This window comes from Balaenoptera physalus, assembly GCF_965194825.1.
Source record: "Balaenoptera physalus genome assembly, chromosome: 2".
NCBI classification, from domain to species: Eukaryota; Metazoa; Chordata; class Mammalia; order Artiodactyla; family Balaenopteridae; genus Balaenoptera; species Balaenoptera physalus.
The window spans coordinates 150063470-150077181 of record NC_138883.1 but is presented as its reverse complement, the minus strand read 5'-3'; the positions used below and the strand labels follow the sequence as shown (position 1 = coordinate 150077181).

The 13712-nt window shown below is 44.6% G+C and overlaps 1 long non-coding RNA gene across 1 annotated transcript in view; it reads left to right on the top strand.

Annotated features, from left to right (window-relative positions):
* The window catches only part of LOC309654608, a 74065-nt gene that overhangs the window by 19627 nt on the left and 40726 nt on the right, over positions 1 to 13712 (top strand). The gene's annotated exons all lie outside the window — the stretch shown is intronic.

Sequence of the window (13712 nt, the reverse complement as noted above, 5' to 3'; positions counted from 1 at the left end):
GGATGAGCTTCAGGGCCTTGGTTAGGGCTAGCATAAGGACATTAGTTAGGGTCAGCGTCAGGGGCTTAGGGACATATTCAGGGCTTTAGATACAGACAGAAGCAGGGCATTAGTTACTGACTGATTAAGCTATAAGGGACAGTGTCAAGGCCTAAGTTAGGGACAGTGTCAGGGCCTCTGTTATTGATAACTTGAGGGCCTTTGTTAGACATAGTTCAGGCTGTTCCTTAGGGACATCGTCAGAGCCTTAGAAAGGGCAGTGTCAGGGCCGTAGTTATGGCCAGTGTGTGGGCTTAGCTAAGGACAGCATCAGGGTGTTAGTTAGGGAAAGATTCAGGCCATTATTATAGACAGTCTCAAGGCCTTAGGTAGAGACAGCTTCAGGGCCTTAGGGACAGCGTAAGAGACTTACTTAGGGACATATTCAAGGCCTTAGTTATGGACAGGATCAGGACAGTACTGAGGGACATTTAAGGCTATTAGGGACATCATCAGGGTCTTAGGGCCAGGATTAGAGCCATAGTTAGGACTTGTGTCAGGGCATTAGGGACAACAAAAGCGTGTTAGTTAGGGAAAAAGTCAGGCCATTATTATAGACAGTGTTGGTCACTTGAGTAGAGGCAGTATCAGGACCTTAGGGAGAGGGTCAGAGACTTACTTAGGGACATATTCAGGGCCTTAATTCTAGACAGGATCATGGGCAACTGAGGGACATTTAAAGTTATTAGGGACATCATCAGGGCCTAAGTTAGGGCCAGCATTAGGGTGCTAGTGAGGGACAGCGTCAGGGACTTTGTTAGAGACAGCCACACGCCTTAGTTAAGCACAGCGTCAAGGCTTCAGTTAGAGATAACTTGATGGCTTTAGTTAGACACAGTTTAGGCTGTTACTAAGGGACATCTTCAGAGCCTTAGTTCAGGCCAGGTCAGGGCCATAGTTAGAACCAGTGTCAGAGTTTTAGTTAGGGACAAAGTTAGGGTGTTAGTTAGGGTAAGAGTCAGATACTTAGTTACTGACAGTGTCAGGGTTTCAAGTAGATATATCGTCAAGTCCTTAGTTAGGAAAAGCCTCAGGGCCTCAGTTAGGGCCAGCGTCAGGACATTAGTTAGGGCTAGCTTCAGGGCCTCTGTTAGAGATAACTTGAGGGTCTTAATAAGAGATAGTTCAGGTCATTAGTTAGGGACAGCATCAGGGGCTTAGTTAGGGACATATTCAGGGCCTTAGTTACAGACAGAATCAGGGCGTTATTTAGTGCTAGCTTAGGCTATAAGGGACAGCATCAGGGCCTTAGTTACTGACAGCATCAAAGCCTGCATTAGGGATGGCGTCGGCATTTGTTAGGGCCAGTGTCAGGGCCTTTTTTAGGGCCAGCATCAAGGTATAGTTATGGAAAGAGTGAGGCCGTTAAAGAGAGCCTCAGGTTCTTAGAGACAGCATCAAGTCCTTAGTGATGTCAGGACCTCAGTTAAAGATAACTTGAGGGTCTTAGGGATAGTGTCAGGGACTTAGTTATGGACAGCTTTAGGGCCTCAGTTAGAGGTAACTTAGGACCTTAGTAAGAGACATTTTGGGCCATTAGTGACATTGTCAGGACCTTAGTGCCATCTTCAGGTCGTCAGTTATGGACAGCGTCTGGGCATTAATGAGGGACAGCTCAGGTTATTAGGGACTGTGTCAGGGGCATAGTTAGGGAAGGAGGCCATTAGTTAAAGACAGACTCAGGGTCTTAGTTAGAAACAGTCAAGTCCTTAGGGACAGAGTCTGGTGGGGGGGGCACTCAGTTAAAGATAACTTGAGGGCCTTTGCTAGGGACAGCCGCAGGGTCTTTGTTAGGGACAGCCTCTGGGCCTTAGGGACAGCATAAGGACCTTACTTAGGGGCTGTGTCAAGGCCTTAGAGACAGTTCAGGCCATTAGTTAAGGACATTGTCTGGGCCTTAGACAGCCTCAGTCCTGAGTCAGGTACAGCATTAGGACCTTAGTTAGAGAGAGAGTTAAATCCATAGTTAGGGAAAACTCAGGCCATTACAGACAGCTCAGGACCATAGTTAGTGTCAGGGTCAGGGCCTAGTGGTGAAATCGAGCAGGACCCTGTGGGGCACCTGGGCATGGAAGCCTGTCCCATGTCTCCTGTTTCTTGTTTGTTGGGGAAAGACTCCAGGCTCCATGATCTTCCCTGAGTTCCCAAGGGCAGATTTGAACAGTTGCTAATCAGGGAAGGGAGGGGATGCAGAGATAAGGGAGGAACAGTCAAGAAACAATAGTTCAGCCTTGGGGCAGGGTCCTGGTTCTGCCTCAAGGGATAAGCATAACAATATCTTCGAGCTCTTTACCAAACTAACCCCCCCCCCATGGAAGATTTTAGCATTCTTCATTCTGGAGAAGATCATCAAGAGAGCACCTGAGGCCAGATTAAAGGAGTGCAGGTCCCGCATATACCCTAATCCTTATAAGCAGCTCCGCCCTTAAACCATTGCTATAAAACTCCTCACAGAACCCTCCCACATTGTGAAACACAGTTTTTGAGGGCATGAGTTTTCTGTGTCCTCCTTTGGCTGGCAAAGCAGTAAAACTATGCTTTTTCTACTTCATCCAAAACCCTGTCTCTGAGATTCGATTTGGCACTGGTGCACAGAGGCCGAGTTTTCGGCATCAAATTTGGCATCCAATGTGGGGCTGACTTGGGGACGGCCCCTGTGGGTCCCCTGACTTGATAGGATGCTCCGAGACTTTCTCCACGCTAGCCTCTTTCAAGAGCGTGGAGGGTTGGAGAATTCCTTTAGAGGCCAGATCTCCTGGGACCCTTGCCTGGAAGGGCCAAGCCCCAGTTATACCCTATCCACCATCCCAGCAGTTGGAACTCTGGGGCAGGAGTAGATGGCAAAAGAGGCACCACCCTAGAAGCTGCCGAGGCCATCTTTGCCTTGAGGACGTTCCTTTCTTCCTCCTGCTTGGACCGCCCTGAATGTCCTACTCCAAAGAATTATTTTGGGAAACCAGAAAAGGAGCATTTGGGGTGTTGCGACACCTTGACCAGTGTGTGGTAACACCCCCGGCATGCACTCTGAGGTCCTTTTAGCCCTGTACATTTGGGGGAACCTTGATTCCCCTTTGGGTGATTTTTCATTTCAGGAAATCTCATTTGGAAGGTGCACCACTTGGACAGAGGTCACAGGCTAAGTTGAGACTTGGAAGCCGATTTGAGTCTTGTGCTGTTTGGTTTTTGGTTACTGTTTGGGTTTTGGTTCCTTTGGTTTGAGGCTTCCATTACTGGCGAGTATTTTGTTCTTAGTCCGCACGTGAGTGTTCTATCGATCAAACATGGGAAGCGCTTCTTCAGTTCCACCTGGTAGCCACCTGTGCAAAATCCTGGCAGACTGGTCTACCTATAGTTGTAAACCTATGACTAAGAAAAGAATGAAATTCTGTTGTAATTTTGTGTGGCCAATGTACATTCTTGAGAATGAGGAAAGGTGGTCTTTGAATGGTAGCCTAAATTACTATACTATCCTTCAGCCAGAGTTGTTTTGTCACAGGAGGAAAAAGACAAAAGAAGTTCCATATGTTCAAGCATTTATGAAACTACATAATAAAGAAAATGAGCAGCTAAGTGACAGGCTGATGGTACAAAGAGAAAAGAAAGTCTTTTGTCCTAGAGCTGGTTGTTTCTGAATGGGGAAAAAATAAGGGGCAAAATAAGATGGATATAGAAGATGATGGAAAGTTTGTGAAATGGGGACACTGAGAAAAGCGTTGTGCGTGATCAGGATTTTCTAAGATTGGATTAAATTTAGCTGGGTAAATAGATTTTCTTGGAAGTGGGCTAGTGCAAGACTGGATTTGGTTTCTCCCTCCAAAGTTTTCTTGGATCACTCCTTTTGATAACAGCTTGTGAGCTCCTTTGCCTTTAGGTGATCTGTATTTGCCTTTGAAATCTCTTCACTTTGGTTAAGTGAGTAAGTATTGTTTGGCAGTTTTTTTTTAAATAAATTTATTTATTTTTGGCTGTGTTGGGTCTTCGTTTCTACGTGTGGCCTGTCTCTAGTTGTGGCAAGTGGGGGCTACTCTTCATTGCAGTGTGTGGGCTTCTCATTGCGGTGGTTTCTCTTGTTGCAGAGCACAGGCTCTAGGTGCGCAGGCTTCAGTAGTTGTTGCACATGTGTTTGGCAGATTCTAACAGTTATTTTGACCTCCAGCTAACTTTGAGATGCTTTAGAAGGCCCCTGAGGCATTTCAGAGAAATGTTTGATTAGTATGTTAAATTACAAGGAATTCCTAAACATCTAGTATGTCCTGGAAAAATGTTATCATTCATAATTCTAGTTATTTTTAAATGTTGCATGTCACAGCGATAACTAAGTTTCTTTTGTCAATTACACTGTGATCAAATGTTTAACTGTGACCTTTTAAGTCCTTCCGTGATTTATAGACAGTTATTGTTGTGCTCTAACACTTTTGCAAAAGTGCTCCATCTTCAAGAAGATTTATGTGAAGGACCTTTTGACAAACACAGGTCTGTGATAAATTTCATATCATACCACCGAACTGGGTAAGAAATTAAAAATCTTTATGGAGAATCTGATGACTTCATAAAAAGTTAACAGAAGAATTAGTTACTGAGTGAACTGGTGAATATGGTCATAATTTTTTTTATTATTATTACTGGTTTTGATCTGTGTTTTCCAGACATAGGGGAGCCATTCCCCTCAAGCTACTTATGACTTAGAGCAATTGGGTAAATTATACTTCTATAGGTGAAATTGAAATATTTTTCTTTTCTCTCTTCCTGGTCTCTCCAGATATTGGAGACACTTGGGTTCTGAACAATCTTATCAGGTGAATGGGAAAGACTATCTCATGGCATGTCCAGGAATCTCAATATTTTGGGAACTTCTAGAAAAGAGAAATGCACCAAGGCAGAATCTGATGGCTAGCCCTTGGCATGGCTTTCCTGGCCTTGAGAGGCCTTTCAGGAATTTAGTCTGAGGCTCCTTCTGAGGAATTACACCAGAGACAATATGGAGGAGCCTATGTGGTCAATGAACCAGACTTATTTTGGAAACAGATGTCTTGATTTGGCTGTGTTTGATGGAGATGAGGGTAATTTTAGGAAAAAAAGATTATGCTTCAATAGATAGGAAATTCTAGTTCTGTTAATTGAAGTCTGTATTTTTGAAAGTTATTGTGTTAGCCACAATTTTGCCCTGATGTTTAGGAGGAAATGGAAATTACCTAGAGAAGTTATCAGAGTGTAATTACTTATGATGTATCACTGCTTGTTTTAGGCCTCAAAGCACGTGTACAATGCTTGTGTGACAATTGGGTATAAATGATAAAATGTATGTCCTATAAAGTGTTTCCTCATTAACATACCTCTGAGCTTGTTCATGACACGTGATCAGTTTTCCCCAACGTGGATTAACTAGGCAAATAGAAAGGAGGCCTAGCCCTGATGGACATAATCTACTCTTGGGGCAAACAGCTGAATCATCCCGGCATTGAGGGATAGGTATTTTTATCAATGTTTTCTATTGAAAGACTTGCAATCAAAATGGAAAATGATGAAAAAAACAACCTGCACATATTGAGATATGAGGAAGTCACTTTGACTTATACATGGTTTAACTTAAACTTTACTGACCAAAGCAGCCTGTTTTGTGGCCTTTGAAATGCATTGTACATATGCTTTGACCATTCAGGAGGGGAATACATTTGCAATTCAAAATGGAATAACCATGATTCAGACATCCAAGGTAAAACTACGTGACCATTCTGGAAGTTCCAGTTGTCACTCCTCCTACTTCTAACTGGGTCTGTTGCACCAAAATGGCGGACCAAGGGATTGAGATCTTAATCATACAAGAATCGGATCCAGGACTTGGAACTCAAATATTACTAATTCGGTATCCATTCCCCAAAATTTAGGCAGGCCTACACCCCATTTCAGCAGGAAGTAGCCAGAGCGGTTGTCACCCTGTTCCCTGTAAGATTTGGGGAAAGATAAAACCGAAATGGGGATGATAGACGTGTCCCCCTAAAACCGAGATCCCCTGCTGAGTTTATGATTAATGTCTCTGTCTGAAACGATTATTCCTCTACTTGAAGGACATCTATTCTCCTCAAGATTGAGGAGTATCAAAGAAAAGGGGGGAGTGAAACCAAGCAGGACCCTGTTGGACTCCTTGGCACAGAAGACTTTCTGTGTCACCCAATTCTTACAAAGAATAGACTCCAGCCTCCATGAACTTTCCTGAATTCCAAAGGGCAGATTCGAACAGTTGCTAATCAGGGAATGGAGGGGATGCAGAGACAAAGGAGGAATAACCAAAAACAATAGTGAAGCCTTGGGGCAGGGTCCTGGTTCCTCTTCAAGGGATATACATAACAATATCTTTGAGCTCTTTGCAGAACTAAAACCCCCAACAAATGGAAGAGGTTAGCATTTTTCATTGCACAGAAGACCACCTGAGTCCAGATTAAAGGAACCAGAGAAACTCATTAGGAGACCTCCTGAGGCCAGATTAAAGGAGTACAGGCCCTGCACACACCCTAATCTTATCAGCAACCCTGCCCTTGAACCACTGTTATTAAACTCCTCACCAAATCTGCCCAGGTTGGGAACACAGGTTTGAGGGGCACAGGCTTGCTAAATTCCCCTTTGCCTGGCAGAGCAATAAGGTTATTCATTTCTACTTCATCCCAATCTCGATGTCTCTGAGATTTGATTCAGCACCAGTGCACAGAGGCCAAGTTTTTGGCATCAAGGACAGCCTCAGGTCATTATTTAGGAACATGTTTAGGGCGATAGTTACAAACCACATCATGGACTGAGTTAGGGTCAGTGTCGGCTTTAGTTAGGGATAGAATCAGGGCAATAGTTGGCAACAGCATCCGGTGTTAGTTAGGGACAGCATTATGTCATTACTTACAGACAGCCTCAGGTCGTTAGTTAGGGAAAGGTTCAGGGAGATAGTTAGGGACAGCATCAGGACCTTAGGTTCAGCATCATGCATTAATTATGGACAGCTTCAGGTCATTAGTTAGGGACAGCGTCAGGGTCTGAGTTAGGGACAGCGTCAGGGTCTTAGGGCCAGCAACAGGGCCTTTGGTGGGGTCAGAGTAAGGTGCTAGTTAGGACCAGCATCAGGGACTTAGTTAGGAACAGTTCAGGGCATTAGTTAGGGACAGTGGCAGGGCGATAGCTAGGGAAGAGCATCAGGTCGTTACCTAGGGACAGGTTCAGGGTGACAGTTAGGGATAGCGTCAGAGCCTTAAGTTAGGTTACAGTTTCAGTTCTTTACTTACAGAAAACATCTGGTTTTTATTTATGGACAGGTTCAGGGCAATAGAGACAGTGTCAGAGACTTCTTTAGGGTCAGCATCTGGCTTTAGTTCAAACTAGCATCAGGGCGATAGTTAGGGTCAGCATCAGGCTTTAGTTATGGACAGCGTCAGGATGATAGTTAGGGACATTGTCGGGTGGTTAGTTAAGGACAACGTCAGGGCTAAAGCTAGGGAACAGCATCAGGACTTAGGGACAGCATCAGGTCATTACTTAGAGACAGGTTTAAAGTGATTATTAGGGACAGAATCAGGGACATAGTCACAGTCTCAGGGTTAGGGTTAGGGACAGCGTTAGACCCTTAGGGACATGTTCAAGGTGATAGCTAGGGAACAGCATGTGGTCTTTAGTTAGGGATACCATCAGTTCCTTATTGAGGGACATGTTCAGAGGGATAGGTAGGGAACAGCATCAGGAATTTAGTTAGGAACAGGGAAAGGTCGTTATTTAGGAACAGGTTCAGGGCAATAGTTACAGAGTGCATCAGGGACTTATGGTCAGATCAGGGTGATCATTAGGGAGAGCGTCAGGGCATTAGTTAGGGACATGGTAAGGCTTTAGTTAGGGACAGCATCAGGGCAATAGTTAGGGACAGCTACAGGCATTATTTAGAGACAGGGTCAGGGCGAGAGCTTAGGGAACAGCATCAGGACTTTAGTTAGGTACTGCCTCAGGTGTTGGGGACTTTGTCAGGTCATTATTTATTGACAGGTTCAGGGGGACATTTAGAGACAGCATCAGGGACTTAGGGTCAGCGTTGGGCTTTAGTTAGGGACAGAATCAGTGCAATAGTTAGCAACAGCATCAGGCATTGGTTAGGGACAGCATTAGGCCATTACTTACAGACAGCCTCAGGTCATTAGTTACGGAGAGGTTCAGGGAGATAGGAACAGCGTCAGGGCTTTAGTTAATAACAGCATCAGGCCCTTATTTAGAGACAGCGTGAGGGCCTTAGTTAGGTTCACCATCAGGCATTAGTGAAGGGCAGCTTCAGGTTATTAGTTAGGGAGTGTCAGGGCATTAGTAAGTGACAGTGTTAGGGTCTTAGTAAGGAACAGTGTCAGATTCTTAGGGACAGTGTCAGGTATTAGGCACAGCATCAGGTCTTTACCTACAGGCAGTATCAGGTTGTTAGTTAGGGACAGGTTCAGAGTGATAGTTAGGGCCAGTATCAAGACTTTAGTTAGGGACAGCATCAGGGTGTTAGTTAGGGACAGTGTCAAGGCAATAGCTAGGGAAGAGCCTCAGGTCGTTACCTAGGGACAGTTCCAGGGTGATAGTTACAGACTGCGTCAGGGCCTTATTTAGGGACATCAGTTTGTTACTTAGAGGAAGCATCAGCTTGTTATTTAGGGACAGGTTCAGGGTGATAGAGACAGCGTCAGGGACTTTTAGGGTTAGCATCAGGCTTTAGTTAGGGGCAGCATCAGGGCAATAGTTCGCAACAGTGTCAGGTGTTAGGGACAGCATCAGGTCATTACTTACAGATAACATCAGGTCATTAGTTAAGGACAGCATCAGGGCTAGAGCTGGGGAAAAACATCAGTACTTTATTTAGGGACAGCATTAGGTCGTTACTTAGAGACAGGTTTAGGGCTTTACTAGTGGACAGCATCAGGCACTTAGGTCAGTGTCAGGCTTTTGTTAGAGACAGCATGAGGGTGATGGTTAGGGACAGTGTCAGCTCATTACTTATAGACAGCATCAGGTCATTAGTTAAGGACAGATTCAGGGAGATAGAGACAGCATCAGGGCCTTAGATAAGGACTGTGTTAGGGCCTTAGTTAGGGAGAGCATCAAGGTAATAGTTTGGGACAGTGTCAGGACATTAGTTAGGAACAGTCTCAGGACATTACCTTCAGGCAGCACCAGGCCATTAGTTAGGGACCAGTTCAGGGTGATAGGGGCACTGTCAGGGCCTTAGTTAGGGACAGTGTCAGGGCCTTAGTTAATGTCAGCACCAGAGTGTTAGTTAGGGATGGCATCTGGGCCTTAGGAAGAGCATCAGTTCATTAGTTAGGGACAGAGTCAGGGAGCTAGCTAGGGAAGAGCATCAAGTCGTTACCTAGGGATAGGTTGAGGATGATGAGGGACAGCTCAGGGATTTAGGCTCAGCGTCAGGGCCTCAGTTAGGGACAGCATCAAGGCCTTAGTAGGGTCAGCGTCAGTTTGTTACTTAGAGAAAACATCAGTTTGTCATTTAATTCCTTAATATATTAAGGAAAAACCAGTACGCCCTTTTTGGCCAGCTGAATCATTGGCGATGTTGAGCAGCTTTTCATGTGCTTTAAAGGCGAGTCCAATCTACCTCTTGCAATCTGGTTCCTGCAATTCTGCCTTGTTTTCAAGTCCTTTTCGATTACTCACCCCAAGACGTTTGTGGAGGATAGGTGTCATTTACAACCCTGTAGGCTTTGTGAATTGCAGTGTCCCTGAGCACCGGTTTTCAACTTGTTTCGGGGAACCTGCCACAGCGCAGCAGGATTGCTTCAAGCCGCATTCTGGTTACTGGGGCAACCTGAGCCTTTGGGAAAGCCCTCTTCCTGATTGGAAATTAGAGTGGCATGTGCCTCTCCAAACACCTGGGGCTTGTGTCTCATTCCTTCCCCCCTTCCCCCCATCCCCTGGACAAATTCCAAGCCGTGCAAAACCGGCTGTTGAGGGTGCTGTCTTCCCCAGGTGGGGAGACTTTAAGGAAAGAGGCTGGCGGGGGGACCCCACCACCAGGAGATGTGGAGAAGAGGCGACTTTTCCAAACTCTTCCCAACCAGACAGTCCACCATCCTTGGGGTCACAGGCATGTTTGGCTGTAAGTTGGCTCCCCTGCACCTGGAGATTTGGGACCCATGGAGTGGGGACCAGGCGGTACAACTCCAATGGGGCTGCATTCGCTGGCACATCCTCATAGGTTGCTCAGCCCCAGGAGTGTCCAGCCTTAGGACCCTAGCCAGCTCTGGGTCTAGATGATGTGACACCAGGTTGGGTCACCGCCCCTGAACGAATTTAGTAAGAATTTCTCTCTCTCTCTTTTTGTAGTTTATCTCTATTTTTATAGTGGAGTATAGCTGACTTACAATGCTGTGTTTATTTCTGGTGTACATCCACTTGATTCACTTACAGAGAGACATCTATATATTCTTTTTCAGATTCTTACCGGTCTTATGTATTCTTTTCTGGTGATTACAGTGTGTTGAGTCAAGTTCTATGTGCTATACAGTAGGTTCTTATCGATTATCTCTTTTCTCTATGGAAGTGTATGTATGCTAATTTCAACCTCCTGGTTTATGCCTCCCCCCCCCCTCACCTTTCCCTTTTGGTAGCCATAAACTTGTTTTCTAAATCTGTGACTCTGTTTCTGTTTTGTAAGTTAGTTCATTTGCATCCATTTTTAGATTCCACCTGTAAGTGATATTATAAGTCTCTTTCTCTATGTCAGTTAGTATGATCGTATATAGGTCCACCCGAGTTGCTGCAACTGGCCTTATTTCATTCATATCCATGGTTGTGTAATATTCCATTGTACATAAGAACCACATCTTCTTTATCCACTCATCCTTCGATGGACACTTTCTTTGCTTCCTAGTCTAGGCTCTTGGAAACAGTGCTACAGTGAATGTTGGGGTGCATGTGTCTTTTCGAAATCTGGTTTTCCCCAATTTACACCTAGGAGTGGAATTGCCGGACCCTCTGGTAGATCTATTTTTCGATTTTTAAGGAATCTCATACTGTTCTTCAGAGCGGCAGTTAGCAATTACATTCTCAGCAGCAGTGTGCCACGGTTCTATATTCTCCCCGTACTCTCTAGCATTTCTTCCTTTAGACTTTTGTGCTGATGGTCGTCCTGCCTCAATGGTAATACCTCCTTGTAGTGTTTTTGCATTTCCCTAGAATTTGCGATGTTGAGCAGGTTTTGATGGACTTTAAAAAAAAAAAAAACAAAAACCTGTGAATGAAATTTACATCTTGATATCTGCTTCTCGAAATTCTGCCCTGTTTTGAAGTCGTTTTCGATAACTAACCCCAAGATGCAGGTGGCATTTACAGCCTCGAGGGCCTTGTGACTCTGCAGTTCTCCCAAGCACCAGTTTTCAATTTGTCGTTTTGGGAATTGGCCACAAAGCGGCAGGATTTCTTCATACCCCACTCTGGTAATTGGGGCAACCTGAGCCTTAGGGAAAGTCCTTTTCCTGATTGGAAATTAGAGTGGAATGTGCCTGTCCAAGACCCTAGGGCTTGTGTCTCATTCCTTCCCCACCTTCCCCTTCATCCCCCCCGGACAAATTCCAAGACGTGCAAAACTGGCTGTTGAGGGTACTGTCTTCAGCCGGTGGGGCGACTCTAAAAAAAGGCTAGAGGTGTGAACCCCAACACCAGCAGATGGGGAGACCAGGTGACTTTTTAAATCTCTTCCAGCCCAGGGAATCCACCATCCATTGGGTGTGTGAGCCATGTTTTAGCAGTAGGGCGGTTTGCCTGGACTTGGAGATTTTGGATCTATGTAGTGGGGTCAGCCAGTACAATTCCAGGGGCCCCTCATTTGCTGGCACTGTCTCCCCAACTCAGCCCAGTGACAGTGCAGCCTTGGGACCCAAGCCAGTTCTGGCTCCAGGGATGTGACTCCAGTTTGGGGCACTGCGCCTGAAGCAATTTAGAAACTATTTCTCTCTCTCTTTTTTTTTTTTTTTTTTTTGAATTTAATTTTCATTGTATAGTGGAGTATAGCTGACTTACAAAGTTGTGTTCCTCTTTTGAGTACAGCAACTGGAATCACTTATACAAAGACGTCTATGTATTCTTTTTTGGATTCATAACATATTCTTACACATTCTTTTTCAGTTATTAGAATCTGTTGAGTCATATTCCCTGTGCTATATAGTAGGTCCTTATTGATTATCTATTTTCTCTGTATAAGAATATGTATGCTGGGCTTCCCTGGTGGCGCAGTGGTTGAGAATCTGCCTGCCAATGCAGGGGACACGGGTTCGAGCCCTGGTCTGGGAAGATCCCACATGCCGTGGAGCAACTAGGCCCGTGAGCCACGGCTACTGAGCCTGCGCGACTGGAGCCTGTGCTCCGCAACGAGAGGCTGCGATAGTGAGAGGTCCGCGCACCGCGATAAAGAGTGGCCCCCGCTTGCCACAACTAGAGAAAGCCCTCGCACAGAAACGAAGACCCAACAGAGCCAAAAATAAATAAATAAATAAATAAAAATTAAATATGTGCTTATAAAAAAAAATATGTATGCTAATTTAAACCTCCTAATTTATGCCTCCTCCCCACCTTTCTCATTGGTAGCCATAAGTTTGTTTTCTAAATCTGTGACTCTGTTTCTGTTTTGTAAGTTAGTTCATTTGTATCAATTTTTAGATTCTACCTCTAAGTGATATCATATGACATTTACCTTTCTCTGTCTGATTTATGTCACTTAGTATGAGTATATCAAGGTCCAACCAAGTTGCTGCAAATGACCTTATTTCATTCATTTCATAGTTGAGTAATATTCCATTGTATATATGTACAACATGTTTTTTATCCATTCATCCTTCGATGGACACTTTCGTTGCTTTCAAGTCTAGCCTCTTGTAAACAGTGCTACAGTGAATGTTGTGGTGCATGTGTCTTGTTGATTTCTGGTTTTCCCCGGATTTACACCCAGGAGTGGATTTGCTGGATCCTAAGGTAGTTCTATTTTTCTATTTTTAAGGAACCTTCATAATGTTCTCCAGAGTGCCTGTTAGCAAATTTCATTCCCAGCAACAGTGTAACAAGGTTCCCTTTTCTTCACCTCTCTCCAGCATTTCTTCCTTTGAGACTTTGTAGTGATGGTCATTCTGACTGGTGAGAGGTGATACCTCATTCTAGGTATCCTTTTTTGCATTAGCCTACAATTTCCGATGTTGAGTAGCTTCTGGTGCACTTTTTAAAAAATATATAAAATCACTGTGTGGGAAATTTACATCTTGATATCTGGTTCCTGAAATCCTGCCTCGTTTTGAATTTGTTTTCCATAACTAACCCAGAGACACAGGTGTCATTTTCAGCCTGTCATTTACAGCCTCGAGGGCCTTGTGAATATGCAGGGCCCCCAAGCACCGGTTTTCATGTTGTTGTTGCATGCCCCACTCTGGTAATTGGGGCAAGCTGAGCCTTAGGGAAAGTCCTTTTCCTGATTGGAAATTAGAGTAGAATGTGCCTGGACAAACACCCAAGGGCTTGTGTCTCCTTCCTTCTCCCCTACTTTTTGTAGTTAGGACTTGCATGTCTCTAATAATTTGTGATATTAAGCATTTTGCCATGTCCTTTTTTTTTTTTTCAGTGTGAGTAAAATTTATGTCTTGAAATTGTCTTCTTGAAAATTTGCCCAGTTTTGA